This window comes from Rhinolophus hipposideros (genome assembly GCF_964194185.1).
Source record: "Rhinolophus hipposideros genome assembly, chromosome: 14".
NCBI lineage: Eukaryota > Metazoa > Chordata > Mammalia > Chiroptera > Rhinolophidae > Rhinolophus > Rhinolophus hipposideros.
Window position 1 is genome coordinate 13,258,447 of NC_138060.1, and position 27,858 is coordinate 13,286,304.

The 27,858-nt window shown below is 39.5% G+C and overlaps 1 protein-coding gene across 4 annotated transcripts in view; it reads left to right on the plus strand.

Moving 5' to 3' along the window:
- FHIT (fragile histidine triad diadenosine triphosphatase) overlaps positions 1–27,858 on the plus strand; it is a 1,470,686-nt gene that overhangs the window by 393,504 nt on the left and 1,049,324 nt on the right. For all 4 annotated transcript variants that reach the window (XM_081072404.1, XM_081072407.1, XM_081072405.1 and 1 more), the window contains one exon: positions 4,986–5,077. The gene's annotated coding sequence lies outside the window, so the exon portion shown is untranslated. The remainder of the gene's footprint in view (positions 1–4,985; positions 5,078–27,858) is intronic.

The window sequence follows — 27,858 nt, forward strand, 5'->3', positions numbered from 1 at the left end:
TCCTTCCCCTTTAGAGCTCTTCCCTTAGATGGAAAAGATACACTCCTCATGGGAGTCTTTGACTCATGTCCGTCTCCTTTAATAACTTCCAGGAGGTAGAGGTCATGTTTGATTTTGATCATCTTAGGACCCCAGCCCCTAATATAGTGCCAGACACTTATTAGATACTCAATAAATACTTTAAATAAATGAAAGTAATTAATTACCAAAACAATGTGGTGAGTTGTGCTTTAAAAAATGTTTTTAATTCAATTTATGTAAAGTTAAAAAAAAAATTAACCCATTTTCTCCCATCACCCATACCGCTTGCACCCACCAATCTGTTCTCTGTATCTACGAGCTTGCTTTTGTTTTTGTACATTCCTCATATGGCAGGAATCATACACTACTTTTCCTTCTCTGACTTACTTCACTTAGCATAATGCCCTCAAGGTCCATCCACATTGTTGAAAATGGCAAGATTTCATTCTTTTTTATGGCTGAATAATATTTGCACACACGTGTGTGTATCATGTCTTCTCTATCCCTTCATCTAGTGATGGATATCCAGGTTGATTCCATATCTTCGCTATTGTAAATAATGCTGTAATGAACATAAAAGTGCATATATCTTCTTGAATTAATGTTTTTATTTTCTTTGGATAAATACCCAGAGGTGGAATTGTTGGATGGTCGTTCTAGTTTTAATTTTTTGAGGAAACTCCATACTGTTTTCCATAGCTGCTGCACCATTTACAATCCCACCAACAGTGCATGAGGATTCCCTTTTCTCCTCATCTTCTTCCACGCTTGTGATTTGTAGACGTTTTGACAATAGCCATTCTGACAGGTCTGAGGTTTTGATTTGCATTTCCCTGATGATTAGCGATGTTGAACATCTTTTCATAAGTCTATTGCCCATCTGTATGTCCTCTTTAGAGAAATGTCTGTTCAGGTCCTCTGCCCATTTTTTAATCAGATTGTTTGTTGTTTTGGTATTGAGTTGTATGAGTTCTTTGTATATTTGGATATTAGCTCCTTATCAGATATATGATTTGCAATTATTTTCTGCCATTCAGTAGGTTGCCTTTTCATTTTGTTGATGGTTTCCTTTACTGTGAAAATGAGGATAATGGATGAAAATGAGGATAATGGATGAAAATGAGGATACTGTTAAACATGATAATAACGATGATGACGATGATGATAAAAAAGAAGTGATGATAACTACTCTTGAATTCTAACCATGTTCCAGGCCCTTTACATAAATTGCCCTCTCATAACTTTATGAGGAAGGCAAAGTTATTATCTCCCTTTTACCAATGAGGAAAATGAGCACGAAGAAGATTGATGATTTAGATAGTCATACACTTATTTGGTTGGTAGAGCCCAAGATTCAAATGCACATGCTTAACCACTATGCAAAATTGTCTCTTATGCTATTTTGTTAAATTATCTTCAATATATGATATGGGGGAATGAAAAGATAGTGTTCTGAATAGTGTGATAAGTTACCTTTTGACAATGCAAAATAGCTGTAGTCTGTCATCATTTCATTGTAAGGCATCAGCCATGTTTCCAGCCAAGAGCAGAAACTGTGGAACCAGAGGCCATATGATGATTTGTTTTCATTTTCGGGGGATTGGAATGGCTTGTTTTTTTCACCCATCTTCCTTGGTGCACAGCCCTTTGCTGCAGTTCCATTTACAAGGAGTGATCACATACTTCATTTGTTCATTTGAAAAGCCAATGTTTATTGCAGTGCAGAGCAGCCATATTATTATAAGTACTTACTCAGACAAATTAAATGATTCAGTGTAGTAGCTCTGAAAAGTCTAATTTCCATGTGTGGAATCATGTTTATCATCACCCAAATTCAAAGGCATAAAATAGCACATTTACATTGGTAACTTATTCATAACATTCCCTTTCTACTTTGTTTGTTTTATTGATAGAAACCAACTCAAACCCCATCTGTAGGATAGTACACACAAAGGGGTATATTTAAATATTAGGGCTGTGATGGGTGAAGCAATTGAGGCAGATCCAGCATCGAATTGGTGCCTTCTTCCTCCCAGCTGAGTTATGTAAAGATGTGGGGTTTCCCAGATTTTTTTTTATGGGTTTGGCTAACTGCTTCTTCAAGGCTGTAAGGTCTCTCAAGTAATTATACATATAGGGCATTTTTAAACACACAATATTGACGCAGGGGGAAACATCTTTTGGGCTTTCACTTTATAATTACTGAATTTTCCTACAAGCTTTTTTCCTCCACACATTCTTGCTCCAGGAAGAGAAGGAACATTCTTTTAGACATCTAGCATCTTTAAGAATGACCTCCTTGTGTCAAAGAGGATCTTTTGATTATTAGTGGCAAAAATTAATTATCATAAAGCTAACTTTTTTTAAAAGCAAAAAATTAATTTTGGAGGGGAAAAAATCTGAATCCCTAGAACATATAAGGTTAATGGCAAACTTGCGTCAAGGAGAGAAATATAGAAGCAAAATTGATGAGTCTGCTGAAGAACTAATCAAGCGTATTGTTCCCTTGATTCTAGAAAATTACAATGAAGCTTTTAGCAAAGTTGGAAAACTATCCGTGGCACGCTCTCAGTTTGCTTTGTCTGTGTGTGTACCCTCTTTCCTGTGGTTCCAGAGGGGCTGGTACGTGCTGAAGATGATGCAACTGGTGGTCTGGTTTTCTCCTGGCCCAGGGCTCAGTGCTCCAAATGACAGGTGGTTCCCTCTACTGGTTGAACTTAAATTCAGTCCTCCCAGCTGAGCCAACCTGGAAGGAATGACCTGATGGTCTCACTGATTATTAAAACATAGTTTTCAGTTTCAACCTTAAAAAAACCAACCATCTGTCACCAGTTTAAATGTACTCAAGAACTGGTGATAGACTTCCTTCCTTCCTCCCTTCCTCCTTCCCTCCCCCGCCTTCCTTCTTTCCTTCCTTCCTTTTCCCTCCATCTTCTTGCTGTGGCTCTGCCCTTGTCTCCTACCACTTTCTCCTCCCTGCTCCAGCCACACTGACCTCTGAGCTGTGCTGCTCTAACACACCAAGCATTCTCCTGCCTTGGACATTTGCACTTCCTGTTCCCTCTGCCTGGAACTTTCTTCATCCAGAGCCATCTCTACACCTCACTGAGCCCTCTCCTTAAATGTTACCCTCTCAGTGAGATCTTTATGCTTAAAATGCAACAATTTCCCCAAACTCACTATATTAGTTTCCCAGGGCTGCCATAACAATGTACCGCAAACTGGATGGCTTAAGACAACAGAAATGCATTGTCTCACTGTTCTGGAGGCTATACGTCTGAAACATTAGTATCACCAGGGCTATGTGCCCTCTGAACCTGGAGGGGAGTCCTTCTTTGCCTCTTCCTGACTTCTGGTGGATTGCTGGCAAAGCTTGGCATTCCTCGGCTTGTAGCTGCATAACCCCAATCTCTGCTTTCATCATCACATGGCGCTCTCCCTGTGTGTCTCTGTCTTCATATGGCCATCTTCTTATAAGGACACCGGTCATATTGGAGTAGGAACCCATTCTTCTCCAGTATGACCTCGCCTTAACTAACTGTATCTGTTGTGGTCCTATTTCTAAATAAGGTCACATTCTGAGGTACTGTGATTAGGACTCCATCGTGTCTTTTTTTGGGGGTGTGGGGGAAGGCCATAACTCAACACTCATCATCCCCTTTCCCACCCTAGGTTTTGCCAGAGTGCGTGGCATTATTTAACCAACTATGTATTTTGCATTTTTATTATGTCTGTTGTCTGTCTTCCCAACCAGAGTGAAAGCATCACGAAGGCAGGATCAGGGCTATTACGTTTACTGCTGTAGAGAACAGTCCTGACATCTGAGTCAGAACTCAGTAAATATTTGCTGAATGAATGATTATCGGTGTTCAGTTACTGCACTGAGCGGATCCTACAGCGTGCTATGGACCAAAACTGTTAGATAAAGAGAGAAAATAATTACCTTTAAACAAAATCCTAGGAAATGAATAGGTATTTATAATTATGATACTCGTATTTCAAAGAAGGTCAAGTGAAGGACAAGCAGAGGTAGAGGTCAGAGCAGAGAGAAGCCGACCAGCTGGAGGCTTAGAGCACCGTCACTGAGTGATTTGTGGGCAGTGAGGTCTCTCTGGCCAACTTGTCACTTCCCTGCCTTGGAGTTATCCCTGGAGGTAAGGTGGGGCACAGGGTTCTCACTTTGCCTGAGCACCTAGCATGTGCCAGGAACTGTGCTTGGTGCCTTATCCTCATTAAGAAAAAACACCCTCTTGATAGATACCCCTCAGATACTACTGTGCCCATTTAACAGAGGTGGAAGGTGAGGCTCAGTGAATTTGAGCAGCTCTGTAAGACACAGAGATAGTAAATGTGTTACTAGGACTCAAACTCAGGCCAGTTGGATGAGAAACCCATGTTCCTTCCAATGTCAGATTCCTTCAGAGTCTTGTGGACACCGGGGTTTCAAAGAAAAGGAACTAAAGTGAGCCACCAACTACTCTTCAGCCAGATGATTGGGCACAGACCACTGCAGAACTGGAAAAGTACTCTTCCTGCCAGACTTGTGGATTGGCCTCTTTTTGCAAAACAGAAAGCCCCAGTGCCAGGAAGGGTCAGCTCCTGAAGGGTGTCGGATAATGTAGCCAGGACAGTCTGAGAGCAGGAATTAAAAGGTTAAAAAGAATTGCAAAAGCCGCGATTACTTTTGCACCACCCGAAAGAAGATGGAATGTCACGGCGCCATCCTGCCACTTCCTTCATGTGATCTTGTCTGAGTCTCTTAAGCCAGTCTTGGGCCTCGGTCTCTCCTGTGCAGAGTGATGATACTCCCTACAGAAATGAGACGTGTGTGTTTAGTCTGTCCTCGTAGCAGTACCAGTGCAGTCATCTAACTTGGTATTCGTGACGAATGTCCCTAAGGAAGTTGTACCTAGAAGCCATGCAGCTGACTGCCCGAATCACCGAATTCCCTTTTCATGGTGTAGGTACCCAGGACCAGCTGCCTGCCCGGACCCTCTGCAAGAGCTCTGTGCGTCTTGCCACTGACCGCTCTCTGGAGGAAGCAGTCATCGGAGAGGTAGAGTTGACTTAATTTTACATTTTTTAATAGACTTTGTGATAACTGACCTACAACCACATTTTACTAACAGCAGCAACGTTGCTATGTACATATAAAGTAGAACTTTTAAAATGGTGAAACTTCAGGGCTCGATTCCCTTCGAGAATTTACCCTCTCTCAACTTCTATTTGTAGCTGCCATTTTTAAATTGGGGTATAAATATTATGTCAGTTAAATAAAGGAGTGATGACTTCACTTTCTGAAGAAACCATTACCTTCCTTTCCACGAAGTGTAGCTTAACTGTTACCTGATTGACATGCTATTATATTATTCTCCCCCCCCAAACAGTTACACATACTTAATCATTTTTAAGTGCAAAAAGTAAGGTGAAGCAGATACAAATTCAAGTCATTATGCTTTGCATGGCTTTGAGAATGATCGTGCAATTGACATGACATTAGTAGCAGCAGGAGGATGGTTCTGATACAAAATGTATCTTAAAATGACATGGGATTGTTATTGGTCAGGATGAGTCCTAGTGGCATACGTTAGGACCAATGAAGGATACATCTGATAAAAAGACTTGAAGACAGGGCAAAAGAATCACTTGTCTTCATATGTCTTTGAATGATTTGACTGAATAACTTGAGAATGCATTTCAAAAAATAGCAACAAAGTGAGAGAAATGAGCTCATGGGGTACAATTTCCCCAGCATGTTTGAAGTGGACTGTGTTCACTTAACCCTTCCCTAAAATGCATGTGTTAATGCTCCTTTTCTATCACCCCTCCTCGTCTTTACTCCCTTAACAATATTTCTCATTCTGAGGGCTCAGCAAACAATTTAGCACATGGGATAAATATAAGTATTTAATTGCCCTATTTGCCAGAACACAAAGATACTGTATTCCTTTTCTCTCTCCCAGTCAAGACCTAATCTCCTGTTTCCACTTTCCGTTGTCTGCTTACTGGCCATTGGACCGTGCCTTCCTTCCTCTTATACTCACTTGAAACCCACCAGTTTATGCAAAGTTTACGAAGTCTGGCAGGATTGCCCCTAAAATGTGTAAGACTGTGAAATATTGCTGCGTCTTCTCAAAGTACTCACCAAATGCAGGCATCTTCACTTCTTTATGTGCCAGGTGTCTCTCTGGTGAATCGCCTGCCTGTTACTCCAGATAGTTTATCTGGAGTACAGAGAAAGTTTAAGGACAGTCAATAAATGAGGCGACATGGAGCACTGGTATTATGTGCCTCTTTGCATGGAGTTATTTGATCCTTGTCTTATTGTTCTGGTTAGTGTTTTTAAGTCCTGAAGCAAGGCTTTTGCTTTTCACAGGCAAACTTTCCATATAAAAATACATCCGAAAGAGGGGCATTTTAATATCAGTAATTACTAGAAAGAGGAATATCTAAGTTGAAGTACAATATCACTTCAACTTTTACCATCCTCACGTATTCCTCTGTTGTTAGAAAGACTTTTGTTTTCTCCTAAAGGAAAAGACATGTGCTTTATGACTCCAGATATATACTCTGTGTAGTTATCATCTTTAAGAAGACTGATTTGGATTTCTGCTATTTGCTGTGTGATCTCAATTAACTCACTTACCCTCTCAGAACTCTGATTTCACCTTTCATAAAATAAGGCTAATTATAAGAACTGCCTCGTAGAATGGTTATGAAGGATTAAGTGACAATTTGTGTAAAATGATTAGAACCTCTCAAGAAATGGTGGCCATGGGGAGGATTATTGTTTAAAGGAAATGTGTACTTACCAACTCTGTGGTGGTTTTTAAGAACATTGTTTTCAGTCTTCTATTTCTCTTAGGATGTTATCTATTGAAGTTTTCAATGAGGCAGGATATAGAGATATCTGAGACCAAAATAAAAAGGGAAAATAAATAACATGACAATGTACTACGTAGCTAATTTTCGGTATTCAGGATCCTATACAAGCCTCATGGCTTTGAGGGTAAATGCTTCCCCTTCTCAGGGCCAGATATGATGGGTGAAGTATCATTTTATAATTTAACTTTATGCTGTGCTTTCATTCCAAATCTTCTTGTGTACTTGGCAAGATGATCCACGAAGCACTGAGTCTGACTTATATTTCTACTTAAAACCCAAACCAAATATCACTAGCTGAGGTTATGGGTCAAGGTTAAGTATTTTGGGGAGAGGAACTAGAAAACGCAAAGGAATGTTTCTTAAATGTCTTTGTTTCTATTAAGTAAGCTCTACTGAAGCTGACATTCTCACAGATAACAGCTATAAAGGACGGTGGGAAATTACCTGAAGGTACTAAAGAGGAAAAATAAGCAGGCAGATTCTAGAGCAGAATTGAAATTCAAAACTTGGAAGCAGGAACCAATGTACAGTGAGTCCCCCATTTTACAAGTTTTAGACTAAAGGCTGGCTGACGTTAGTTAATATGACTTGGGGTGGCTAACTCCAGTAGAAAATGCACAGTCTTTTGGTTTGAAGACACAAAGAACAGTATTCAGAGCAGCCACAGTCACTGGAAAATGAAACTAGAATCCTGGAAAAGAGAGGGGCAGACAAGAGAAACTGCCAATTCTGTGTATAAGCACTGCCCAAATTTTTGACCGATCCGTGAACCACCTGTGCATGGAGCAGACCCCAGCTAGCACCGTTAAAGATCAAAGAACTGAACTGAGAGTTGAGCTGCTACCCAAGAGATCGTTTTCAGTTTCCTTGTAACCAAGTTAATTCCCTGCTAAAACAAATAAAACAAATAAAACAAATAAAGAACTCTAACTGGTGTCATTCACACCATAGTATTCATATTTACACATTCACATGATACAACCCAAAATTATGTAACATGAAGAACCAAGAAAATGTAACCCCTTCTGACGTGAAAAGGCAATCATCTGAGACCAATTTGAAGATCACCCAAATGTATGAATTCGCAAAGATTTTAAAGCTGTTATAACCATACTCAATGAAAGACAGAAAAATGCACTCACAATGAATAAAAACATAGTAAATAGAAACACACATACACAAAAAACCAAATGGAAGTTCTAGAACTGAAAAATACAATATTTGAAATAAAAATTCACCGAGTGGACTTAACATCAGTTAAAAGTAACAGAGAAAGGTGTCAGTGAACTTGGAGTTAGATCAATAGAAATTTTTTTTCTGAAGAAGAGAAAGAAAAAAAAAATTTTAAATATTAAACAGAAAAAAAAAATGAACAGAGTCTCAGGGACCTGTGTGATAAAAATGAAAATGTATTAACATGTGTGTAATTAGAGTCTCAGAAGGAGAGCAGAAAGAGAATGGGACAGAAAAAATGTGAAAAAATAATGGATACAAATTTTCAAATTTGGTGAAATACATAAGTTTATAGATCAAGAAACTCAACAAACCCCAAACACGATAAATTTGAAAAAAACCATGCCTAGGCACAGCATTAAATTACTGCACACCACCAACAAAGAAGAAATCTTGATAGTAGCCAGAGAAAAATAGCACATTACCTTCCAGGGAGCATTGCTGTAAATGAGCATTGACTTCTCAGCAGAAACTACAGAGGCCAGAAAAAGTGAAACAATTTTTAAAGCACAGATTTTTAAAAACCTGTTAACCAGAAATCTATGTGTAGTGCAAATACCTTTTGCCAATGAAGGCAAATTAAAAACATTTTCAGATAAAACTAAGAAAATTCATTGTCAGTAGATCTACACGCCAAGAAATGCTGAAGGAAGTTGTTGAAGAGCAAGTGAGATAACATCAGATGGAAGCTTACATCTTTAAGAAGGAACGAAGACTGTCACATTTATTAGGGTACGGGATGAGAATCTGCAGTTCCCATTCCTGGACTCCCCTGAGGACAAGTGAACACTTTAATGGTATATCTGGCTACATTTTTGGATCCAGTCAATGGCTATGAAATATGGGGAAGCTTGCTATTGTACAGAGAGATAAATCCATGGTTTTGGCCCTGTTTTCTGGGTACTCTAGTGTATGAATTATGAACCTGAAAACTTCATGTTTGTGTTAGGTCTTGATAGATTTATGTATTTTTGGTACACATATTTACAGTAAGAATTTAGAGATTGTTGACAGCTTTCCCAGATTTCCATGTGTCCTGTGACATGAAAGAAGGGCAGCAAGTGTGGATCTTGGCTCTGTCTGCAACAGAATATTGTATCAGTGCATGGAGTTCAGAGGATAAGTGATTTCTAGGTGATGTTTAAGAGTCATGCATTTTAGTTTTACTACTTCTGATTAATAGAACTGCGTTATCTTAAAGCAGGGGTGTCCAAACTGCGGCCCGCAATCCATTGTTAATTGGCCCGCAGCAAATTCCAAAAATATATTTAGTTTACTTAAATAAATCAGGTGAGGCAATACATACTTCACCTCGAGTGAGTGGCCCGGCTGTTTGTGTATTTTACTGCATATCACCCTTGGTAAAAAACGTTGAAAAAAGTTTGGACACCCCTGTCTTAAAGGATCAATATTTCAGACTTTTCAATGTTACTGTGTATCAAATACTATACTGAATGCTTTTGTAAATATTCTCTCTGCATCTTCACAACAATGTTAAGAAATAGATATTATCCCGCTTTAGAAATAAGGACACGGAACCTTGCATATTTTCTCCTTTTAAATAAAAGGCTGATATGTTTGCTCCTCTCCATGACATACAACCTAAGCAAATAGTTTCACTTTTGTGGCTTCACTTTTGTGCTTGTGAGAACCACTATGTAATTTGCATAACATTTGTGAGGGTCCCTACCCTGGACTCAGGTGACACGAATCCTGGTCATTGCTCCCTTACTAGCTAGCTAAGAAATCTCCATTTCATTTGTGGTGGCTTAGAGTCAATTTAAAATAAGATTAATAAAGTATACATAGAAAATCTGAAAACAAATTATCTTACCACTACTGCTAATAGAGATTCAAACACACACTGAGCACAAAAATTCACTGAGTTTTCCTGTAGACAAAGCAGAGGGAAACACAGGAAGTTTCATGTCAGAAATGTTCATAAGATCTCTACGATCCCTTCCTGCTTTTCAGATTTTATAAAAGTGGGATAACCTATCTCTCAACATCCTGATAGGTTTAAATGAGACCACATTGGTGCAGAAATGTTAGTTTTAATGTTTTCTTTCTGATATAATCCCAAGAAAAGTACGCGGTAGAAATCTCAGGAGAATCAGACTTTGTTAAAACTCCCTACTCTGAACTTCTGTGGGTCAGCTTGTTGAAGTACCCCTATGTTGTCAGCAACTGTGAGAAGCATTTTTCAATCTGCTCCGTGCAAAGTACATGTTCGAGTCCACATTTTATCAATTAGGAAACTCAACTCCAGAGACGTGTTGTCACCTGGCCAAAGCCATAGAATGGTTTTAGTCAGAATTTGAACTGTTGTCTCTCTGTCACCAAAGCTCATGTTTTTTCTTGCATGCTACACTCTTCTAAAATATTGAATACTTTAACAATTTTGGCCTGCTTTCCAAGAATTATTCCTGTTAATAAAGCGGTGATTGTTAGAATTGGCATATAGTGGGTTAGAGTTTGTGGAATGTAAAATCTCTCATGACTCAGAAGCCTCCACATAACCCCTGACAGCATCAGAGAACCTTTAAATATCTATATTTTGTGTTCGTGCTCTGTTTTTAAAAAGCAATTTCCTTGTCAAGACTTGTGGACTTGGAGAATGACAGAGAGTAAGGCCATCCCGGGACCATCAGTGACAGCTTTGCCAATACAGTTGGAATGTTCCTCAACTGGAAAGCTTATTTAATGAAAAGAGACCCAGAAAACCTTTTTACTAATGTGTGGTGCTCTCTTGTCAGTTTGAAATGAGCAAACTGTCAGCCTGCTGATCACCATGCACATAGTATGTGCTCATTAAATCATGCACTGCGGGTTTCTTCAGGTTGTCAAACTGCTTAATTGAAAAAATATCTAGTGTTGTTCTTATGGGAAAGAGGCAGAAATCAAAGGGCTGGAGAGCTTACTCTTAATATTTTGGAGTTTGCTTTTAACTGCAGCCAGAAATTGTTTCATTTTACAGTTTTGATTAAGGAGCCATTCTGCATCTTTTTTAGTTTTGTTTATACCTCAAACACTGTAATTATAATGGAGTTGCTTTTATAATAGAGCTACTAAATCATCCTGCCAGCAGATGAAAACCAAAGGGAAGGGCTCAGTTTTTTGTGCTGTAACTATGAGGCCCATTTGGGTGTGTTGGGACTGAAACAGACTGGGAATAAAGGATCAGAATGAGTTTTAGTTTTGCTAAATCTCTGCTGCAGTGTTTTCAGTTTAGGCAGTTTAGGCCTTATCGCCTTTTTGAGAACTATCATCCTTAGGCTGTTTTACTTGGCTTATTTATATGGTAGCCTTAAAAAATACCAATGTCCAAACTCCACCCCAGACCAAATAAATCAGAATCTTTGGGGGTAATTGTTTTACAAGCTAATTGATTCTAATGTGAGCCAGGGTTGAGAGAGACTGGCCTGAATTGACTCAGGTTGTCCAGGATTTCAAGGCAAGACAAATTCAGCAGCTGTTATCATCAGCCATACCCCATCAACCAATGTTTCCTGAAGGGTTATAAGTCCTTTAGGGTTCCAGATGGTTAAAATTCTGCTTTCTGGGCTCCACATAGATCTATTAAATGAGATTCTTTGGAGATGGGGGCCCATGAGTGTCTATTTTTAACTAGAGCTCTAGGTAATTCTTATGCACTAAGGTTTGAAAATTTGCTTAAAAAGCAAAATGATCTTTGTAAGTGAAGTTGAGTAGAATTTAAGAGAAAATTGCACAAATCAGTAAAATAAGAGCAGGCTTTCTTTTTAATAGTAGGGATTTTGGTACATTCATTTGGGCTAACTGGGATCACACGTGATTATAATAGCATCAGCTTTTTGGTGGGGGGTGAGGAACCCTCCACGCACATACTGTCTATTACCATACGAGACCCAGGAATGCATATATGTCTCATACCTTCTTTAACTTTTAGGTACTCCCGTCTAATAACTAGGGCCAATATGTGTTTTAAGAGCCTTGAAAAATATTGAGAACTAAAAGAGAAAGAAATTATTTTGGTTTCAGTGTATGGAGAAATTATAGAATCAGAGAAAAATTAGATATTTAGTGAAATGCAAGAAATGGAACATTATACTTTTCTATTAATGACTAAATTTAGCAATTATAAAAAGTCAACATTTAGAGACATTTTATGAGTTAACTTTTCTCATTTTAAGAATGTCTTAAAATGCATGTGATTGCCGAAAATTTTAGCCAATTTTACAATTAAACCAAATTCTATGTAACCAAATAATTTCAAATGTAAAAGTACAAAAATATTTTCAACGATCTCACCTCTGACAGTTGTTTAGTATCATTTACCTGATATAACATGGAGTTGAGTCTCACAAATAAAATATGCCTTGGAACTAGCAAGGTCGTGTGTGTGTGTGTGTGTGTGTGTGTGTGTGTGTGTATACATTTATTTAGCAATTATAAAAAAGTCAACATTTAAAGAAACTTTATAGACATTTATATATATATGTATGTATATATATAAATATATATATATAAATATTTATATATATATATATATAAAACAGTATATACTTCAAAATTAAAGGATATCTTGTTGTCTTAGGCTATCAAAATATGCCTAAACAAAACTTCCAAACATTCCATTAAGCTAAACTTAACATTATTGCTAACCTTCCCTCCTCTAAAAAAAAAAGTCAAAAAGGTAGAAGAAAAAGAAAAATTAATATTTTTAGCTACATATCGCACCACCTTTAAAAGTACATCACATAAAAGTTGGGACTGTTAATGAGCATGAGATGAGACTGACAAGGCAAATTATACACTATGCTTCCTACTCAGAAAATTACATCTAAGAAATTGCAATAATAGTAGTGAAACAACACATGACTGAAATGAAAGACAGAGAAGTAGATATTACTGGAAATTTGGAGGTCAGCTGATAACTAGAACTAAATATATCTTTTTAAAGTTCTCCATGCCGTATTCATACTTTAGATTTGATTGCATGTAAGGTTCCCAGTTTCAGGATTCTTCTGATCCATAGATTACAATTCCTGCTACTAACATTTTACTTAAGGTACATCCCCTTTACTTTAGTACCCCCCTCCCCTTTTTGGTAAAACTTACCACAGCTATTTTATTTCTTTGCTGGTTTACTTTCCTTTTTGACTCTAGAATGTAATCCCCATGAAAGCATGAATTATGGTTGCACTTCTCCATGATCATCAGATCAATCATGGGGAAGAAAGGATGACAATTGATCACTGTGTCCTTGACAGAAATGATCAGTTGGGAGTATCACCCTATTAAGAACAATGTGACAAATACTTAGCTGGTCAGGAAATATTTTAGAACATGTTTTTTAAATGTAGGATTCTATAACTCTAAGTCAGTAATAAATGAGTGATGGGAGAGAAGCAACATTCAAGTTTCACCTAGACTTTTCTTACCTCCCCCAGTACACAAAAGCCAAAAAAAAAAAAAAATTCCCTAAAATTAGCTTTTCTAGAAATACTGAGACTTATAGATGAATAAAATGGTTAATTGTTCACTTGAAAATAACTGCTTTATACTTTCGGAGAGACGCCTGAAAATTTCTTGGCAATACTTCAGCTGATTAGTAATTTAGAATGATGATTGACTGGAGAATGGAAGTAGAGCTAATAGCATCTCGTTTTCCTCTTTATTATGTCAGACAAATTGGTAAGTCACGGTGGAGGTGTGGGATGTTTCTGGGTCAACTGGCTCGAAGCTTTGGATTAAAAATGGGGGGGGGGACACATTTGATCTTCCTAAGGTGTTGACCTCAGCCCTGATGGAGCTGGATGACTGTGATGCGTTGTCTCTGAGGCTTAGCACTGCTCCTACGGTCCTAACAACGTCTGTGTGAACGACAGGAAACTCGTACTGTGACTCTGCTGTGTGCCACATCACATTAGACACCGGTGCAGATAAGACAGTGGATCCAACACAATGCTAACCTTAAGTCATTAAAAAATCTGGCAAGAGAAACATGTATGCCTATAAATCATTATTCTACCAGGTAAAAAGTGCTAAGTATCTGAAGAAAGGGATATGAAGATATTCCGTGCGAGCTCCTAGCTAATGGATTAAAGTGAAGGAAATGCCTGATTGGAAATTAGTGATTTGAAGCAATGTGAAAAAGTCAAACTATTTAATCTAAACGGCATATGCTGGTAATAGCAATTCGAATTAGAAAATTGCTAAGAAAGGAATGCTAGCATGAGAACCTGGCTCTAATTTCCAGGACGACATCAAACTCCAGGTCTGTACTCAGAAAGGTGGACTCAGATAAATTATCTCTTAGGACTAAAGTGAGCCTCATTCTGGGAGCATACAGGGGTTTAGCTGCACACGTCTGCTTGTTCTTGAGAGGTCGTGGCTTTAAAAGGAGCCAGTGTTATCATGGCTACTGCTGGAGGTGCTGATGTTTTTCTACTTCTCAGGGAAGAGTGGCTGAGCACCCTAACTGAAATTCATACATTCTGAAAAGAGGTTTTTCATCTAAATAAAACGGTTGTGTGTTTAGTGCCAGATCTGCTTCCACTGGCTGAATTTTTCCTAATATAATCCGGGTCTGAAGGACCTCACCTCAAGGAGCAAAGGATTAGACATGCTTTCCTCCCTTGACCCCCTTCTCCTGTGGACTTAAGTAACTTCCTGAATGTTTATGTTTTGAGTAATCGTATATGTCATATGGACTGAATTTTGTCCCTCCAAAATTCATATGTTGAAACCTAACCCCTAATGAGACAGTATCTGGAGGTAAGGTTTTCATAGAGGTACTTAAGGTTGAATGAGGACGTAAGGGTGGAGCCCTAAGCCAATAAGACTGGTTCCTTATAAACAGAGGAAAAGATGGGATGCAGGCATACAGAGGAAAGCCCATGTGCACAGCAAGAATGGGGCTTTCTGAAAGCCAAGGACAGTGAGAGATCTCAGGGGAAACCAAATCTGCTGACATTTTGATGTTGGACTTTCAACCCTTAGAACTACTGAGAATAGTTTCTGTTGTTTATAGTCTGTGGTATTTTGTTATGGCGGCCCTAGAGGACTAAAAGTTATTGACAAATCCCTCCTGGTGGGTTTGAATTGTGAGCCTAAGTCAATGGCAAGTTAAGTTGAACTCTTAATTTGGGCCAAAGAAACTATGAATGTCCTTAAGAAATTATTCTCCTGTCCTTCCCATTAATTGGTGGCCAGAATAACCATAGTATAAAGCTACTCGTTTATGCAGAGCAGTTTTTTTCACTCAGCCATATACTCATTCAACACATATTCCCTGAGTTCATACTATGTGACAGTTACTCACAGATTATGCTCTGAAGGAGCTGTCTGTCTAGAAGAGGAAATATAACAGGCACATAAAATGCTGTCATTTGTTTATGGAAATGCCAATGGTGTGCCAAGGGGAAAGGGTCTCATTGCAACTAGAACGACAGGGAAGATACCTGGCAGAGGTGGCAGTGAAGGATGGAATTAGGTCATGCAGGGTCGGGCATTGGTGGAAGGAGAGTTGAAGAAGGGAAGCAATAATGAGCAAAGGTTTAGAGGTAGAAACCCTGGGAAGTTTAATGGGGAGATGTGCACTTTGACTGAAATAGAGAGTATACAACGGGAAATTTCACTTCAAAAAGCTGAGCTATTTCAGACTCAAAGGGCTTCTTTCATAAGAGTGGTGATACCTGAGTACTATTTTATGTGCATCATTACATTACTCATCCGTAATCATAATAAGCCTACAAGGTAGGTGCTAATATTATCCCAATTTATAAATGGGGAAACTGAGGCATGGGAAGGTTAAATTACTTGCCCATCACTAATAAACAGTGGGCCTAGGATTTGAACCTTGGCATTCTGGCTCCAGAGCCCTTGCTTATAGAAACGACGTCTGAACATCTAAACTGAAGTATGAATGGAAGTACTGGGTGTTAATAGATTTGCAAATGGGGCTAGGAGCAGAGCTTGGAGACAGTGGGCAACTTGTCCTATTTCCTTGAGCAAAGAGGAGGGCAGGGCCTCTGCCTCCCACAGCCATGAGGGGGATCGCTGTGCCCTTGCCACTTTCCTCTAAGTTAGCCATGTTTGCAGCCATTTGTGGAGATAAATCCTCGGTACAGGGAAACAAAAGTGTTTTTCAGGCACTTTGCTGTCATGGTTAGCCTAGGACAGGGTTATGAAAGGATCTTTTCTGCATCCGCTGTCTTCCGGGGTTACATTCTTAGTGAGTCTACTGCCTCAAAATGGAGCTTGTTAGTTGCGTGTCATCCCAGGGTGGCAATTAGTTGCATGTGTTTGGTTGGGTGCCAGCCCCTGCGGCGCCAAACCTCAGTGGGGGAGCCACTGTTTGTCATGAATTAGTCTTTAAATAAAAGCAAGTTTTTAAAATGGAGCATGCTAATTTGCGTTTTGCTAACCCTCTCTGAAGAAGGCTTGGCCTGTTAGGTGCCAGCTGGCTTAGTTGGCATTCAGCGAGAAACTGGGTCCCTACCAAAAATCACATTCCTGCCCCTCCCCTAGCCCTTTGAGAGCAAAATGGCAGCAAGAAGCTGGTTGGCACTGAGAAACAAGGTGAAACAAGGGGCAGGGACCACACAGTCTTCGGGTGGTTAAAGGGACTTGAACTGCCTTGGTATTCCCGCTTCTTTCACCACCTTAGAAAGGAAAGTCCACCCCTCTCTTTCCCCACTCACACTGTCCTCAGCCACCCATTCAGTGACTTCCAACATAAAAGGCTTCCTCTTCCAATGGCTCATACACTGCACCTTTTATACTCTTCCAAGTCGTACTTAAGGGATTATCACTGCAGCTTTTAACTCCCCCTAGAAAGAGCTGAATGAGCGTGAATAGGGCGGAAGTATGGTCAGTGAGAAAATGGCCCCCACCCCAGAATGCTCACAAAACTCCCAATCGCGGTGGAAGACTGCCATCCTGTTTCTGGCGGCGGCTGGCCACACACGCGCTAATTAACAATTACTGTACATATAGGCGATCATTGCGGGGGGTCGTGTCACACACACAACTCGTGGTAATAGTGCACAAAGGGGTCCTGGTTTCCTTCTCGTTCAGCGCCATCCCGCTCCTCAAGGTTTTGACTCTTGAAACTCAGCATTTTATCCAATAAGAGCTAATTGGAAGATTTGTTTTCTTACACTTTCCGGGTGGATAATACTCCGATCATGAGTATGGACAACAGTGACGTAATCAACAGTGAAAACAGGAACTGTGCTGTAACTTATTTATTTGTTTATTTATTTCGGTTTTCTTTTGCAAACAGCCCTTTGTCTTCAAATAGAATTGCTCAGTATTGGGACAGGAGCCTCCTACATAGACAAGACCGAAAAGGAATTTAAATAAGCTTTACATTTGTTCTTAAGATCCAGGAAAGATGGAAGCGTTTTCTCATACAAATGTGTTTTTGCAGCAAATTGCTGAGAAATGCGAGTCGTCCTGGTTACTAATGTAGTGTACATTAAATTTCCTGGAGTGAGTTTTTTTTTTTTAACCTCTTTATTTGATGCTGGTGTCTCTGTTCTTCTGAATGCAGCATCTTAGGTTCACAAATAAACCGACACCCCGTTCTGAAGAGACTCAGCCTGAAAGCCTTCCTGATTGGCCAGCAAATTGTTTTTGTTTTCAAACTTTGAGGCAAAATTGACAATGAAGGACACTGAATACTTCAGTACTGTACGTAATTTTAAGGGGGATTTTATTTTTTCAAGATAATGCATTTTGCAGTTTCTTTAAATGTCCATTTAATATTTGGGGTCTCGGCAGCACAATGTGTTGCTTTTAAGAATAAAAGCTGATAGTGAGCCCATGGAACCTTCAGTTTATGATATATCTGACAACATTGTGGGGGATCTGATATGGGACCCATGCAATTATTTCTGCAAGCCGAAAATAAACCAGCTGGAATTTGTTCTGGAATCATTCAGAGGACACCCTCCTAGGTAGGAATGGCCCATGGCTTGATCCAATATCTGGTAAATGCAATATCTGCATTTTTACCACGCAAGTCAGCACAAATCATTAATGATTCCAGCAGCATTTATGGTCTTCTCTTGTCTAGAATACACCAATTACCATGAAATTATTTCTATTAGCGACAAGATTGAATGATAGTAACCTGACTATAACTTGTTGGCAGAGATTCTTTCATAATGACAATAATGAACTGTGTTTGCATCCTTTCTGGGCTCTGTTATACAGGAGGTCTGGTATTATACATTTCTAACCCGCACGCACAGTACTTCTTAATGATAGTGTGAATTGAAGGAAATGTGCTATCTTGCAGATTTGTTTCAGTGTGAGAGCCTCTCATTTTTGTTTCATTTGTTGGGGGAAGGAATCCCTGTTTGCCATTAAAAAAGATATTCAGGGACCACTTTGTGATATGCACCCTTTATGGTCATCACCAATATTTACAGCTCATTAGAATTCATCTTTGCTTTCATTATGGACAATATTTGAATTTTTAATGAAACATTACACGTGTAATTATCACCAATGAATGTTATAATATCATCAATGCCAGTGACCCTGAGAAAAACAGAGCGAACCTGATACTGCCATGGGATTGATAAATTAATTATCATTTTTCTTTTACCTAATATTGATCTGTAAGGCCTGCATAACTGAAAATGCATATCATGACCAGCATAACTGAAAATGCATATCAGGCAGATAGTCCAAAATATATAAGAGGATCAGTGGAAAGGATGGCTATAGCTCTGTGAGAATTCTTGGTAGGACATTTACACAAGAGTAGGACAGAATTAGTCATATTCTCCAAAGATCTGGAAAAACTAATCAATGTATTGAACACTTCTTTGGCCCACCTCATATTCTCTGGTCTCACGTTTTACTTGGGCCACTGCTGTGGAACCAGCTTAGGGCAGGTGTGACCCTAACCCTCTTGCTAAGATGCATTAGGTATCCCCATTTTCTGCCCTAGAGCTTCTCTGACACCTTGGTGTGGGATTGGAAGCCTGAAAGTTCAAGAGAGTTCTAAACCATGGAATAACCCCTGACTAGTAGGGCATAGGAACTGGTGAATAAGTGTTCTCTTCATCCATGTCTTGTTCAAATGATTCTGAAGCACGTTCTGCATATACATCTGAAGCACATAAGGTTCCTCAGAGAGTTCCAGCAAGAATGAGCCCCAGTTGCCCACAGTGGTGATCAGCTTGAGAATACATCCTTATATTGGATTTCCCTCCATAGAGGAAGCTATTGGTGCCTCACCAAGATCAGTTTTACTGGGTCAGCACACCCATGCCCCAGCTGCTGAGTGTTGGATGTTAAGGTCTCACAGATGAACAGTTACCAAGAGAATTACTCTCCCCTGAAGGGAGCCACCTTCCCCAGAAATGCTTGTGAGATTCCCCCTCTCATTTTTTTATTTAACATATTATTTTCTTTTTCTATTCTTGCTGCTTATTTTTACTTGGTAGATTACACCTTCCAAATATAAGGCGCAATTTAAATTTCTTTCCTTTCACAGATGTTTCCATATCCTCTAATTTCTTTTTTCTCTTTTTAAATATTTTTTTCAATTACAGTTGACATACAATACTATATTAGTTTTTAGCATACAACATAGTGATTAGATATTTATATAACTCATGAATCTAGTAACCGTCTTACACCATACATAATTATTATTCACTATATTACTTATACTATACTTTTCATCCCCGTGTCTATTTCGTAACTATCAATTGGTACTTCTTCATCCTTTCCCCTTTTTCACCCACAACATAACCACCCCACCCCTGCTGACAACTACCAATATGTTCTCTGTATCTATGAGTTTTTCTGTTTTGTTTATTTTCTTCTTTAGGTCCACATATAAGTGAAACCAAATGGCATTTGTCTTTCTCTGTCTGACTTACTCCACTCAGCACAAAACCCTCTAGGTCCATCCATGTTGTTCAGATGGCAAGATTTCATTCTTTTTTATAGAAGTAATATTCCATATTATATATGTACTGCCTCTACTTTATCCATTAATTCATTGATGGACACCCAGGTCACATCCAGATCTTGGCCATTGTAAATAATGCTGCAATGAACATGTGAATGCACATGTCCCTTCGAAGTAGTGTTTTGGGTTTCTTCAGAATAATACTCATAAATGGCATTACTGGGTGTTTCTCTCTTGTTTTAAAGTCTATTTTGTCTGGTATAAGTATTGCTACGCCAGTTTTTTTAAAAAAATCCATTATTATAAAATATCTTTCTCCATCCTTTTACTTTCAGTCTGTGTGTGTCTTTTGATCTGAATTGGGTCTCTTGTAGACAGCATATGTAAGGGTCTTGTTTTCTTATCCATTGAGCCACGCTATCTTTTGATTAGAGCATTTAATCCATTTACCTGTAAAGTAACTATTGATAAATATGTGGTTATTGACATTTTATTATTTATCTTTTTCATCTTTTTAATTTTAATTTTTTTCATCTTAAAGAAGTCCCTCTAAGATTCCTTGTAATTCTAGTTTGGTGTTGTTGAACTTTTTTAGCTTTTTCTTATCTGGGAAGCTCTTGATCTGTTCTTCAATTCTAAATGACAGCTTTGCTGGGTAGAATAATCTTGGTTATATGCTCGTAGGTCCTTGCTTTTCATCACTTTGAATATTTCATGCCAATCCCTTCTGGCCTGCAAAGTTTCTGTTGAGAAGTCAACTGACAGTCTCATAGGAGCTCCCTTGTAGATAACTAACTCCTTTTCTCTTGCTACTTTTAAGATTCTCTCCGTCTTTAAACTTTGGCATTTTACTATGATATATCTTGGTGTGGGCCTTTTTGGTTTCATCTTGTTTGGGACTGCATTTCAGGGCTTGTATGTCTATTTCTTTTGCTAGGTTAGGGAAGTTTCCAGTCATTATTTATTTAAATAGGTCTTCAATTCCTTGCTGTCTCTCTCTTCTCCTTCTGGTACCCTTATGATGTGAATGTTGGTACATTTGATGTTGTCCCAGAAGCCACTTAAAGTATCCTCATTTTTTTGTGTGTGTGTGGATTTGTTCTTCCTTTTGTTGTTCTGATTGGGTATTTTCTGCTACCTTAACTTCTACATTGCTGATTCAGTCCTCTGCTTCATCTAATCTGTTGATTCCCTATAATGTATTCTTCATTTCAGTTATTGTATTGCTTATTTCTGACTGGTTCTTTTTTATATTTTCTGTCTCCATTTTTATGTTTTTTATCTTTTTGTTGAAGTTCTCACTGATATCATTGCTCATCCTTATAACCAGTGTTTTGAACTCTGCATCTGCTAGATTGCTTGTCTCCTTGTGCTTAGTTCTTTTTTTGGAGATTTGTTTCTGTTCTTTTATTTTGGACATATTTTTTTGTCTCCCCATTTTGGCTGCCTCCCTGTGTTTGTTCTATATATTAGGTAGAGCTGCTATGTCTCCTGGTCTTTGTAGAGTTGCCGTATGTAGTAGGTGTCCTGTGGGGTTCAGTGGCACAGTCTCTCTGTTCAACTGAGCTGAGTGCTCCAGGTGTGTCCCTTGGGCGGGTTGTGTGTGCCCTCCTGTTATAGTTGAGCTTTGGTTCCTGTTTGCATGTCAGTGGGAGGGAAGGAGCCTCGGGCTGATTGGTTGTGAGGACTGACCATGGCTACAGTGGAGGAGCTTTGTTCAGAGGCTGACCCTACAAAACAGGATTTACTTTAGCAGGGCTCTGGTGCTTGCCCAGTCTGCCCTTTGGATGTGTTGTCAGCAGAAGTAGCTGGGTGGTGCTCTGGCTCTGTCCAGATTCAGCTGCAGCCTGTGCCCTGCCTGAGGCCACATGGCATGAGTCATAAAGCACTCCACAGATTGCACCCACCCATGCTTGAGAGGCCAAAGCATGAACTGATGCTGACTATCACTAGTGCCAGGCTTGGGGCTGCTCTGCAACAAGTACAGGGCACACTGAGGGCAGATGCTGCTTGTTTGGGGTTTGTGAACTTTTGGGAGATTTTAGGAAAGTCTGCAGCATGAGCTGCAGTCCATTTGTATGGAAAAGCCATTGGAAAAGCCAGCTTGAGTGGGCTTCAATTTGGGTGGGACAGGGTCTCATGGAATCACCAGGGCAGGGCACAAAGTGTTAACCAGGTTGATGGAGATGCAGATACGGTGCCCACTTGCATCTGCACACTGGGAGATGGGAGAGGGAGAGTTCAACAAAGAAATAATGGGTTCTGCCACCACTCTATCTGTGAGAAAGGTGTTCCTCCAACCGTTGCCCTAAAGCAAGACAATTCAGTTCTTCCCTTATGTCCCTGGCACCTTTTGAGCTGCTACCCCAGCACTGGAGCTCAGAGTGAGTGAGTCCGTCAGTAAGTCCTTGTGTGGGCTCTTGAAGAGGAATGCCTGGGACTGCAGCTGCCCTCTCTCTGTCTCATTCAGCCACATTCTCCACTGGCTTTCACAGCTGGAAGTTTTGGGGATGTCTCAGCATTGAAACCCTGGTCTGGGGAGCCTGGTATGGGGCTGGGACTGCCCGCTCCTCAAGACTGTCCTCCACAGCCAAGATATTTCTCTCGACTTTTAACCACCACATGTTGGTGTGGCACCAGGCCATTCTGTGTCTCTGCCACTCCTATCAGTCTCAAGGTGGCTTCTTCTCTATGTCCTTAGTTGTAGCTAGACTTTAGGCAATTCGCGATGATGGTTGTTCTGTGGTTTACTTGTAATTTTGATGTAGTTGTGAGAAGAGGCAAGCACAGTGTTTACCTACTCCATCGTCTTGATCATTGCCAAGATTCCCCTTCTCTTGACCAAAGGCAATCCATGGTCAGTGACTGATGAAGCTCCTCAAGGTGGGAAGACGCTGTGGTGCTATTCATATTCCAGAGCTCCTCAGGTTGAGACTAGACTTCACCTGAAGACACAGATTTTCCTGGCTTTTTCTCTGGCCCACCCTGCTCCCTCATTACTTCACAGCTTTCTCCTGATGTACTCCTTCAGTCAGTCACTTGCAGAACAATGCCCATCATGTGCTCTATCTGTAGAATGTCTGATTTAAGATACCCTCTTCTCTCTCTGTCTGTCTGTCTCTCTCTCCCTCCATCCCTTACTCCCTTCCTCTCCTTTTCTCTCTCTCATTCTACTTCTTCCTCTCCCTTTTCCTAGTCCTATAATCTAGGTTATTTCCCAAAATAAAATCCCTGCTTGTAAGCCATGCCTTAAGCTCTGCTTTCCAGGGTCAGGTGTTGGAGTTGGACGGGGAACCCAGCCCACTGCAATGAATGATATTGATATGTTTTGAGGCACTACCCTGTGCTGCCCACAGGATTAAGTGCATGTGGTCCCTGCTAAGTGCCTTATTGAGGGAACTTAGATTTAGAAAGAATTAGGTTCCATAAGATTATATAAAAGCAAACGATTCAGTCAATAAATATCGAGGCTGAGAAAGAGACCTATTATATGAGCCTAAAAGAGGTATCAAAGACTTTATAGAGGAAGTGTACTTGAATTCAGGAGAGAAATATTTGGAAGGCAAAGAGAGGTGGTGGAAGGAAATTCAGCTTGGAGAAACAGCAGGAATAAAGGCTCTGAGTGCTCTTAAAAATCACTAGGTCAAGGGACCCTGATGTTGCCACCTCTGTGGGAACATAGGCTTCATGCTGAAGGGGTTGGATATGACCAGAATGTGCTTTCATTCACTTATTCCACAAATATCATTTCATGAACTACTGCTTCCAGGCGTTATGGTAGGCATTGGAAGTGATAAAATAGAAATTGTCCCTGCTCTCAAAGGACCTGCAGGATAATAAATATACAAGTAAACAGATAAACACATATAATTACAGGGTTTTTTTTTTTGGTCCTAAGGCTCTGAAGGAAATGAGGAAGGTGCAGTGACAGAAAATAACAAGGATCATATATGTTAGATCACATAGACTGAGAAGTCTTCTCTGAGAAGATGATGCTTAAGCAAAGCTCTAAAGGATGGAAAGAAGTCAGCTCTGTGGAGGGGGCAAGGAGGAGCAACCCAGCCAGAGTGATGGCATATGCAAAAGTCTTGTGGCAAGAGGTACATAGAAGACCAGTGTGACTATATAGTAGTGGGTGAGGAAGGGAGTGCACAAGATAAAGTTGAAAGGTAGGAATGGGCAGGATTTTAAAGGGCATTGAACGGTATTTTATCCTGAATATAATATAATATTATATCTTGAATGGAATGGAATGGAAAGCAATTGACAGGCTTTAAGAGCAGAAGTGGTAGTTTCCAATTTATGTATCTAAAATATTACTCTGTTGTGTAGAAAATAGGTTGTGGAGGAGAGACAAGAATAAATGTTGGGAAAGACAATAAAAAGGCTATTGCAATAGTCCATATGAAAAATGATGATCGACTGACTGGTCTAGAGCAGGGTCAAAGGATGTGAGCTAGAATTTACTAGAATGTAATTCAAGACAGCAGGGACTTAATCTCTTCATCACTGTTGTATCCAGACCTACACCTGAGGTCTGTGGGGCCCAGGACAAGAGTACAAATGGAACACATAGTGTAACATATAGATGATGTATTACAGAATTGTACACTTTAAACCTATGTAATTTTACTACCATTGTCATGCAGGTTATGTTGTGACCCATATGTATTCAAATTTTAGGTGAGTGTGCATTATTAAATATTGCAAAATGTGCCTAAGCCACTATGTGTGACAGTTGTAAATGCTACTGGATTTTGTGAGACCTCTGAAACTATAAAGTGGCACGAGAAGATTCTGATGAAAGAAACTAGATGTACAGCACTACGGGGAACAGAGATTTTTTATGCACTCACGCTGTCTGACCAATTAATTTGTCTTTCTCTCATTTAAGCCCTTCCACTACTCACACCACAGAGCAATGTGCATCTCTGTTGTCTGCAGTTTGGCAGTTGCACTGCCCCCGACCCACAACTCTTGCTGACATTGACTCTGTCACCTTTTCTTCAGTGGCATTGAGCAAGAGCGGTAGAGAAGCATTTTCCCAGGGCATAGGTGACATTAGGACCGAGAATAGAAGTTCCTGGTTGTGTTGTATAAGAGCCACACACCAAATCCCAGGCAACAGAGGCCCTGATGTGTTTTTCTGAACATTTTTGGTGGGGATATGTTTGTGACTGGAGTGCACTTTAAAGTGTGGGTTTCGGTCATATCAAATGATAGAGTAACACAATATATAATATGCAAACTATAGAAACTCAAGGAGAAGTAAACATAATAATAGAGGATTTTAACCTCTGACTCTATGGAAAATCAAATAGGTAAAAAATAATTGATAAAGATGAACTAGATAAGATTGTCTAAATTTAGAACCTAATAATCGAGAATATATCTTCTTTTCATGGGCATTTGGAAAATTTGTAATACATATCCTTTATAGGTTACAGAGAAATTATAGGAACTTTCAAGGAGGTTGAAATATTAAAGTCCCCATCACCTGATTGCAATGCAATAATCTGGAAATTTATTATCAAATCTTATATTCTGGACATTTTAAAATACTTTGGTAAGCAACTCTTAGTTCAAAGAAACATTGAAAAATATCTCGAGATGCTATTGATAATGAAAATATAACCCATGTGAACTTAACGGCTATAGCTAAAGCTGTGCTTAGAAGAAAATGTATAGCCTTAAACACCTGAATAACAACAACAAAAAGAACAAAAATAAAGTGTCAGTCCATTCAGTCTGCTAAGACAAAGTCCTATAGACTGGGTGGCATGAACAGCAAATATTTATTTCTCATAGTTCTAGAGGCTGGGACATCCAAGTTCAAAGTGCCGGCAGATTCAGCATCTGGTGAGGACCTGCTTCCGTGTCCGTGGAGGAGATCTTCTTGCAGTTTGCTCACTTGGAGGAAAGGGTGAGGGATCTCTCTGGGGTCTCTTATAAGGACACCAATCCCACTCAGGAGGCTCCACTCTCATGATGCAATCACCCCCAAAGGTTCCACCTCCAAACGCTGTCGCATTGGGGATTAGGTTTCAACATGTGGATTTTGGAGGAGACATTCAGTCCGTAAGGACTGAATAAGGAATTAAACATCTGACTTAAGAAAAGAACAGCAAAATGAGGGGAAAGAATGCAGAAAGAACCAAATAACAAGGAAAAAGTCAAAAATAAAGCTTTCTTATTTAAAAACAGATCCAGTAAGTATCATGAATAAACCCAAGTGCTGTTTCTTTGAAAATAATGTTAAACACCGAAATAATCCAATTACTAGCGTAATCAAAGAAAAGGTAGGGAGCATGAAAACACAAAATTACAAGTGAAAGGGGAAAAGGAACCGCTGCTAAGGAAGAAATGAAAAGAATCAAATGAGAACCTTTGTAAAGTGGCATACAACTTTGATAATCTTGATGGAATGCATTTTTTATAGGTAAATAAGTTATCCAAACTTATCCAAGAAGAATGAGAAAAACTTGAATAACATTGGAAAAATCTGAGGAAATTATCCAAGACCTGAGAACTCCCCAGGTCTTTATGCTTTCAGAGGCAAATTATTTTGAACTTTTAAGGAACAGATAATGATAATACTATTTAAAACAGGAACTGGTAAGATTAATTTTATATCTGCAAAATGGAATAACGTGCAGTCATTAGCTAGGATACAGAGGTTCTGTGTATGGCAGTGGGACAATTTCCAAAATGTGTTCAGGGGGAAAAAGGCAAGAGGCAGAGAACTGTGTCTGTTATACAACCATTTGGGCAAGTGAGTGTGAGTGTGTGTGTGTACATTTGTAATATCTGTAAAGAACTATAAAAGCAACTGATAATGAAAATTGCCTCTGGGGAAGGAAACTAGGTAGCTGGAAGACAGGTAGGAGGCAGATACTTTTAAATTTATGCCCTTTGGTACTTTTTGATTGTGATAGTATGTACATATACTACATTGTCAAAGAATGATAAAAATTAGCACAATTGTCTATAGCACAAACAGGGAAGGGGAACTGCTGACATGTTTTTATGAAGCAAACATCACACAGATACCAAAGTTTGACAAAGACACCACAAAACAGAAAACTGTAAATCAATCGCATAGATGGGTTCATTAGGAAAACTTACATTAAAAGTTAGTAAATGTGATTCATTGTATTATTAAAAGAATATTAGCTTCTACCCTCACTTTTATTTCTAAAAATCAGCAAGAGTTTCCATGGCATGGAAATATGGGCTATTGGTTGCTTTGTTGTAGTAGAAGAGAACCACCCAGATCCCCCTCAGGTACCCACCATTTTGGTGAGCCGCACCCCAGCTTCTGTATACTTGCCTTCCAATGGCTGCACCTGCAAAGATCTTTGCAGGACCACCTGGAGTTACTGGCCTCAGTAGGCCTGCTGAGAACTGGAAGTGCAGCCCTTAGGCAATGAGTGATTGGGGAGCAGGTGTGGAAGGCCAGGTCCCTTGACCAGGGGGGGACACTCCCTTCATAGGACTGTACCCCAATTCCTACCCTTGCTTCTTGCCTTCTCCAGTCTTGTTTCTTGCCATTCCCTCAGCAGTTTCTTTTCGGAGCTCTTCCTAAACCACTTAATAAATCATGAATCCTCTTCTTAGTATCTGACTCTGAGACCTATCACATTTGTGTTCTACTTTGAATGTATATGTTTTCAGAAAGAAAAATCTTTCAATGTCCTATGTAGATGTGTGTATGTTTGTATATACAAGAAATAATATACAATAGAATCAAATTATATTGAGACAGCAAGGAAAGGAGTACTTGCTTCCTTCCATTG